The sequence below is a fragment of the Lagopus leucura genome, unplaced genomic scaffold (genome assembly GCF_019238085.1).
Source record: "Lagopus leucura isolate 7727_CA_CO unplaced genomic scaffold, USGS_WTPT01 Super-Scaffold_100001, whole genome shotgun sequence".
Lineage (NCBI taxonomy): Eukaryota > Metazoa > Chordata > Aves > Galliformes > Phasianidae > Lagopus > Lagopus leucura.
In genome coordinates, this window is record NW_024962262.1 from 13620081 (window position 1) to 13628281 (window position 8201).

General features: G+C 44.2%; 1 long non-coding RNA gene across 1 annotated transcript; it reads left to right on the forward strand.

Annotated features, from left to right (window-relative positions):
- The first annotated feature begins 749 nt into the window (after positions 1 to 749).
- Positions 750 to 5021, forward strand: LOC122177235. The gene is made up of 3 exons (XR_006177988.1): positions 750 to 1235; positions 2161 to 2221; positions 2472 to 5021. It is a non-coding gene; the product is annotated as an uncharacterized LOC122177235 (long non-coding RNA).
- Positions 5022 to 8201: the final 3180 nt, after the last annotated feature.

The following is an 8201-nucleotide window of genomic DNA, read 5'->3' on the forward strand; positions in this document are numbered from 1 at the left end:
ATCAGATTGTAAAGGTGTTCTATACCTGTGAAGGTGGAGGTGGGTGCTTAGTAAGACTGTCAGGCTCCAACAGGTGATGCATTTCCATTAAAATCAGTAGCAGCTGGCAATACAATGCTTCTGTAAAGTATGCTAAGCAGAAACTCCTTTCCCAAGCTGGCCCTTAAATGCTCAAGAATCTAAATCTCCCTGAAAATCCCATTCCTAAGAAGCTAAGTTGCTTTTCAAAATGGTATTTGGGAGCCTCAGTCATTTTCCAAAATGCCTTTTTGAAAAATGTTACAGTAGTAGATCCTCTTAGATACCGCATGTGGCCAAAAAGTGTTGGGGAGGGGTTTGACATCAAATTAAATTTGATTATAGATTCGTTGAGAATGTTCTAAGGCAGATCAAGTGCAAAGAATAATTTTGTTTAGCTTGAAGTATCTGGTAAACATAAAGAGAAAAAGGGCTGTGTGGTTGGACAAGTCTTATCTCAGTATCTTTATTTACATTTTCAAAGAACACTGACGCAATAGAGCTACCAAAAGAACTGCTTTCCATCAGCCTGAGAACAGAAACAAATTAGTGTTTAATAGTGTTGTGTGAAAACTACAGCAAATGTTATGTAAAACTGTGCAAACAGAATGTTTGTGTTCTGGTTCCAGGTCATTTAGTGGGCAAAAAAAAAGGAGACATTTTCTGTGAAATAGTCATGAAATGGCTTGCTGTTATATAAGGATAGGAACTGCTAGATCAGACTAATGGTGACATGCCCAGAACCAGATGCTTAAAAGGAAAATGCAAAACATCCTGGCGTGGATAATTACGAAATAGTCTGACCACGGGAGAAATTTCTGCATAAACGACTGTAGTCCTAAAACGTTAAATATTTATATTTCTTCCAAAAAGGCATCAGTGCAATTTCCCATGGACACAGGACTTATGCAACCAATGTGCTGCCTGGCCGTGCAGATCTCCGACTCCTTCCCTCTCTGTCCACCCTCCTGCCTCCAGCAATCCCTGAACACATCTAATCTCTGCCACCAGGAGCACAGGTCTCACAAACACCCTACGGCTTTCAGGAGCACGAGTTGCTCCTTGGTGAGGAGAGGCAGCTAGTTGTGCCAGCCCAGGGTGAGCTTACACCTCATTAGAAACCAGAGAAACCGCATGGGAGGTGATCTCACAAATGCTCCAGCTGTGGGAAAAGATTCAGCTGTGGCTTCTCCATCAACATGAGATGCAAATCCCAGGTAATCAGTCATTTCTGGCACTACCTCTTTTTCTTATGGATTAGAACTTTGGATATCCTTAAGATCTGATGTAAATGCTTAATACTTTGTGACCGAGCATATTCTTGGCTTTAATAGCATCCGGAAGCAGTGAGCACTAAGCTACAAGTTGAATAATGTGCAGATAGGACATTTCCTTTTGGTACCTGTAATCTACAGATCTCATTGCATCTTTTCCCATAAAGCAGCTGGGCTTAATTAGCGCATGATGCTCTTTATGGGCCAGCAGGCTAATTTGTAAATTAATTAAAAATAAGTTGAAGGCAGTCTCTCTCCCCTTGGGAACACTAGAATTAATTGTTTCAAGGTGTTGAAACCGTACCTTTTTGCCATGCTGGGCTACTTAATTGTTCTACGGAGTTAAAACCATCTTAGAATACACACACTGTCCTTCTCAGGCCAAGGTGGCCCATTCTTTTCATACTGAACTTCTACACTCAGGACGGATGTATTGAGTCTCTCCAGAGCTTGGCCATCTTCTCAAGGACCTGGACCACCAGTGAGCCGCCCTGTACCAATCCACTCCCCTTGAACTGCCAAACCCCACACCTTCCACCACTCCCTCATAACCTTCACAGCAGCCTGAGTTATGGAAAGCCACATTGAAGGAGATTCATGGTAGAGTCCTTGCCATAGTGGCTGCATGGGATGCTGTTTAGACATCGTAACAAAATTTGTGGTTGGAAATTCTAAGGTGGAAAGGTCAGTCTCCTAGAACAGGAGATATGTATGTGTTTCCCACAAAGTTCAGCTTCTGGTGCGACATTGCTAATGGGAAAATGTATTTGCAGATATTTTGGCAACTTCTCAAAGTTGTCTCATTTCAATTGCAAGTATCTCTCTTTACTTTTCATTAACACTCATGCAAGGAATGTATTGTTTCTAGAAGCAGCATTGGGAAGGCACTTGGACACACCCAGCTGTGGGTTGCTTGCTCCTAATATAAAGTAAGTAAAATAAAATTGGTGAAGGCCAAATGATTTATAAGTTGAATCAAACTGACAGGGACAGATAGGGCTGGCAAAAAATATGTCTTAGACAATATATTACAGACTTTACCTGCTTAACTGTAAACCTCAAATACGTAGGGAAACAGAGTGGTGGAGTCTGTTCGTGCAAGATATTATTTGAACTAATTCAGACATTTACGCTGTGTTCATTTCTCCCCTTAGAGACCTGAGCTTTATTTTCATTTAGGTTCCTGAAGAGGTGGCCATAATTTTCACTGAAGAAGAAGCAATAGAAGGACTCAGAAGATTGGTGGCCTGGAAGAAGAGAAGCAAGAAGACTCTGCATGTCCAGTGGACCGGAGACCCTATAAGTCTAAGGGACAGAGACATGGCAAGTCCAAAGGGACTGGCAGCCATTCTTACTGATTTCTTGCTGAAATGTGGCTCTGGAGAGTTTTGTGAAGCTGGAGAGCATTATGTGTTTTTGACTGGACCTCATACTCTAACATCTTGCTTCCCTGAGCTGCCGTATCAACACGTTATTTTCGATACCTTTCCCTTGCACTTTAGATATTTATTTTGTGTTCCAATCTCCTCCTCCATGTCTACAACACATCCTTAACCCTCATTTCCACACTCCCACATAATCTACTGGAAGGGTGATTTTTTTGGCATTTGCGAGTGGTGTTAACAAGGATCAGATGCTGCCATTGTTTATGAAAGAGCTAGGTTTCCTTTACCAGCTGTGGCATGCACCAGTAAAAAAAATCCAGCAGTGCGGACTTTACAGTGGAGTTCTTGTATTTAGCAGGTGAAAAGTCAATACTCTACCTGTAATGAGATTTGGTCATGGAAAACCCCTTGAAGTTGTTTTTAGCAAGGAGGCATTAGTCACCCTTGGACAGCTGCTGGCCACTCGACGCTTCTGGCTCGCACCGCGCCGCATGCAAGGGCTGTTTTGAAGGCTGCTCAGCGTTAACGGTGACTCTTGCTACGCCTCAGGTGTTGAGTTTAAGCACATGGTTCCTGGTTATTTTAGGAAAACATTAGCTCACGTTCCAAGCAGCCTTCCCTCCTGTGAGAACCTCACTGCAGCCCATTCCTGTGTATGGGGCTGAGGATGATATCTTTGGGGAACTAGTGTGCCTTGGATTGTCTTCCAGTTTTAGAGATATGAGATGGAGAGGTGATGAAATGGCGAGATGATGCAGCGCCATGATGGGGCTGTGCTGGGAGCACCTCCAAAAGTGTCACCAGAAGCCTGATGGCCACCCAAAGTATTTCGCTGCACCCAGTGCCCTTCTGGGTGATAACCTGCCCACACACAATGGGGAGCTGAGGATGTGTTTGGAAAATATGGAGAGGTTGGTCAGGAAACTCATGGAAATGCAAGTGCAAGGGCTGAGGAAAAGGTGTTTTCTGTGTCAGACATAGGTTAGGCGAAGAGGAGACAGCGGAGAGGTGAGATCATGGAGCAAGGTCTGAGGAGTGGAATCTATTAGAGCATCAAAAGTGCTGGATTAAGTCATACCATGTGAAGGCAGCTCCTAAAGAAAGGGAAAATACAGGTGATGAAGGAAGAAGTCAGTTTAATAGACCTGAAATCTGGCTTGCCTGCAGAAATGTGGGCTTGGAGCCTTCTTAGGAAATAAAAGAAGAAGCTGCTGCCCTGTGGATGCTTACCCATTTCCTTCACCCCATGGCTTCCCCCAGTCTCCAGCACTGGCTAAGCAGGAAGGAACTTCTGCTCAAGGAGAGTGCTGGATTTTCTGGCTAGTGGACAAGGGCAAGGAAGGCCCAGTGAGGGCAGTTCTTGCACTAAATATAGAGAGTGGGGATCCATGTTGATGCATGGCAGGAATTAGTGAAGAGGAGCCACAAAAAATGGTCAACAAGGGTCCTTTCTCTGGGACCAGCCAACCCTTTCCGTTCTCTGCAACTCAGGCAGAGTTTGCAGAGAAGAAAGTCTGATGATATCTTGAAACAATACATGCAGCTTTTGCTGATATCTTTATCATAGCGCAATCTAAGAGTGTACGTAACTTGGATCTGACAAGCAGATCTGAGAAAACTTTTTATGATAGAGAGTACATTTAAATGTAGCTCTGGAGACGACAAGGAGAATTTGAAATTCAATTTCTTCTATAGATATGACAAAAAAAAAAAAAAAAAAAGCAAATGTGAAAGTGTTAGAAAAGATACAGAATTTCATTTAGACATCTTGTGTTGATGTCTTCCTTTGATAACTTTCAGGGCCACAGTACCCTTCATTTAAGACACCTAGAAAAAGTAGGACATGAAAAGAGCAGAAACCAGGCAGAACAGAGTCTTGTTTGGTACGAGGCTTCTTGAGAGAGGAAAAGTGGCTGTTTCAGCTGTTGAATTATTCTTTCAGTTTTACTGCTCAGGTTCTCCTGAGTTGCTCCAATGGCACAATGGAGTCTTAAATCTTAAATCTAACGAAGGGATTCTCTTGGTGCAGGGAAACCCCTGTGCGGCCTCCAGCCAAGGAAGTTGTTTAAGTGAGGCTATGGTTGTATTTAGACCAGGAATGGTTCTCTGTACAGGGCGGAAGCATGTGGAAAGGCACAATGCAACTGAGAAGTTCCCTCCTCTGTTTCCATTTTGTGGCTTCTGCAATAATCTGTCAAAGGAACCTTATAAACCCTTAAGTAGTGGTTTTTTTAAAACATGGCTGTTATGGTAATGATTTAATGCTGCCTCCTTTGTTATGTGTTAATGGTGCCTTCCTCTTAAGTCTACTAATAAAAGAAACTTAAACCTCAATGTGAAAGTCCTTGTTAAATTACAAATCAAACACATTTGTGCTGTTTTACCTGATAGGCAAGACACTGGCATGCCTCTGTGTGGGATTTAGCATCAGGCCTTAACCAGGGAGCTGCACACCCACTGCTGTGCATTTGGGGTCACCTGTTCCACAGATGGGGCAGAGCTGTAAAGGAGTGTTTTACACAGTGAAAAGTCTCTTAAACTAGGTGAAAAGGGGAGGAAAGGGAAGGGATGGGGAAAGTTTAGGCAAATGAGGAATAGTAGAGATGAATCCGGATAGAATGATTCATCGTCTCTATCACACTTTGATGATCTCCTTAATAGAACTTTTGAATCAGACTATGGAATATATTCACAGAGAAGTTTTTTCCTTGTAAGTGAATTCTCCAGACTTATTCGTGGGTCTATGGAAAACTCTCAGTTACACTCTAATTCTATAGCTCTCCATAAATAAATTAGTAAAAGAGGGGTGTGAATAGTTTTCCAAAATTGGCCAGGGTTTCACAATACATGCTGCACAGGACAGCCCTGTACTCAAAGCACTAGACTGCTGCTATCTTCATAAGGAGGTGATGAGTGCATGAAGATAACTACAGAGTCTGAGCACTTCTGGAAAAATCAGTGCTTCGGATGACATCTTCAGAAGGCTCCCAGCTTTATTTCCTATGGTATTTATGAGCAGTTACTTATTAGGGAAGTAAACGTAAGAAAAATATAAAGGAGTGTCAAATGTGGACTGATTTCTGGAGAGAAGTGCAGTGAAAAGGACAGGAAGGCTGGATTTAGACAGACCTAGAAAAAATACAAAAATTAAGACAGTCACACCTTTCCTATTGCCAAAACACTGTACTTTATATATAGAGAGAATGAGGGTCCCTGTAACCTCACTGAGTCATGAAGAGGTGATGGCTTGGCTCACCTAATATTGTCTTTATGTGTGCAAAAGTGAGGACCATCCCTTGTGAACACTGTGGAGGTCAACTCCTATTTAGCCATCGAGTATGCTCAGAAACAATTAAGTCCAAAGATAACTTTTAAAAGAGTCTCCCACAGTCAGAGATCTCAGTGGACATCCTCTGAGCTTCTGAGGTCTGCCACATTTCCATGGGCTGCCCACTTAGGAGCAGATAAACTGAGGGTGGTTTCATCGTTCTTATTCATAGGTAGGAGCCCTGTTTTGATCTCTCTTCACTTACAGCATCTCTCAGCTGACCATCAAACCCTGCAGAAAGTTACCAGGTGGTATCTTCGTGCTGTTTTTCTGAATGGTGGGGACTGACTCTGCCATCCAATCTTTCTTTGAGCATCACGTGGATGTGGCACCCCTGGAGATCTGCTGTTTTATGCATTTTTGGAATACTGACGTACATATTCTTGAGGATTAGCCAGGCAAAGGCAGTAGGCCACTGTCTTGAGGGCAAAATCCAACCCACCAGTCCTCATGTGAGCCATGCTGGTGAAGTCTATGTGTAGCCCTGGGCCTATTTTTCTCATCAAAGCCTGTGTGGCAGATCCGCCCTTCCCACATAACTGTGGGTTTCTTGGGGTGGCAAAAGGAAGTAAGACATTTCCAGGCTGATAATGAAAAGTAAGAAAATGCTTTCTTTTTTTTTTTTTCATGGTGGGAGAAAGGCAGAAAAATTCATCTTAATGGACCTCAGATGGATCTTTGTTTTGATTGCCACGGGTGCCAAGACAGAGGCTGACTCCTGCAAATGCCCTTCTGGTTTCCACCACAGTGCGCACCATGGCTGATGGGTTTCCACCAGGAGGGTTGGTTTCTGCCAAGGCAGCATTTTCTTGTGGCAAATATTTTGGATTGGAACGCCACTGGCTAACTTCTGGTGTGAACATGAAGTGCTCTGACGGCAATTCTATGGTTACCTCATCCATTACAAAGCACAGGGGCCATGAAAGGGATGGGAGGGGGATAAAAGCGCAGCTCTCGCCTCTCTACAGCGATGCTGAATGTGGGCTGCCCTGTCTGCACCTCTGGCCACCCCAAAAGCTCGCCGTGGTGAAAGCTTTGGGGCCTCTTGCAAGCAGCATGGCTCTGGGTCTGAACAGCCAGGTCTCGTTCCCTGTGGGCATGCCAGCTGTATTATGACTTTCAGCTCTATTTTAATCCGATTGATGGAGTGGCCGGAGATGCTGATGGGATTAGAGCTCAGCATGATGACGAAGCAGTCAGGATTTGCCCTTGCACTGATCCCCGCAGTACACCAGTGGGGAATAGCTGCTCCTGATTTACGAGCTGTAGGAGCCCTGCTTTGACATGGAGCACTTCCTCCAGGACATGGGTCCAACCCAAACACATCTCACAGTCTGCAGGCTGAGCATGGTCTGACTTTCTTTTGATTGCTCCCAGTGTGTTGCGTGTGGTCTCAGGCACTGTGACATCACTGTGTTGGACCCAAAGGCACTACGGGCATTTGGTGGGCATTTGACCATGTTTCCTATGAGAAGACCACACTCTGAGCATATAGTTTCTCTACACTGATTAAAAAAAACCCACCAATGTAATTGCTCTTGTGACTGGTCGGCTCAGAGGGGATTATGGGTGTGAGTGTAAGTGTACCTCATCTGATATTCAATGACAGCAGCGGAGCAAGTGGATTTGCAACAGCTATGAATTATGCTCAAATAGACTTTTTTTTTTAACCTATGTGAAAAGAGGAAGCTTCTCATCACTTTGTTTACAGGAGCCTTCTCTAAATGCCCTCTCTAATGCTGCACTGTTAACAGGGTAAATTGCAAGCATGACTGCAAAAGTCATTGGAACTGTTGTCTCCAGGGTGGAGAGCTCTCCCTCTTGAGAGAGCCTGGGATTTTAAGCCCTGAAAGAGCAGCTTGACACCCTGTGACCTGCCTTGTAATGTTCCTAATCCACCTCTTTATAAATACAGGCTGCTGAGCAGAGGGGGAGTGCAGACGGGGGATCTCACAGCCTCGGGTGCTGCTTGCAGGAAGCGGATGAAGGTGCTCACAAGCTAAGTGGATTAAGTCTGAGTAATGTCAGTTCAAAAATAGGAGCTGCAGCCTGACATAAAGCTCTGGGGAAGTGAGGTTATTTGTTGATGAACCATGCCAAGCACCAGGAGGATGTGAGGGAGGGTCTGGACTCACCAACATTTCCTATGTGGGCAGTGGATGCAGTGTGGGAGTGCCCAGGGGATGCCTCTCTTTG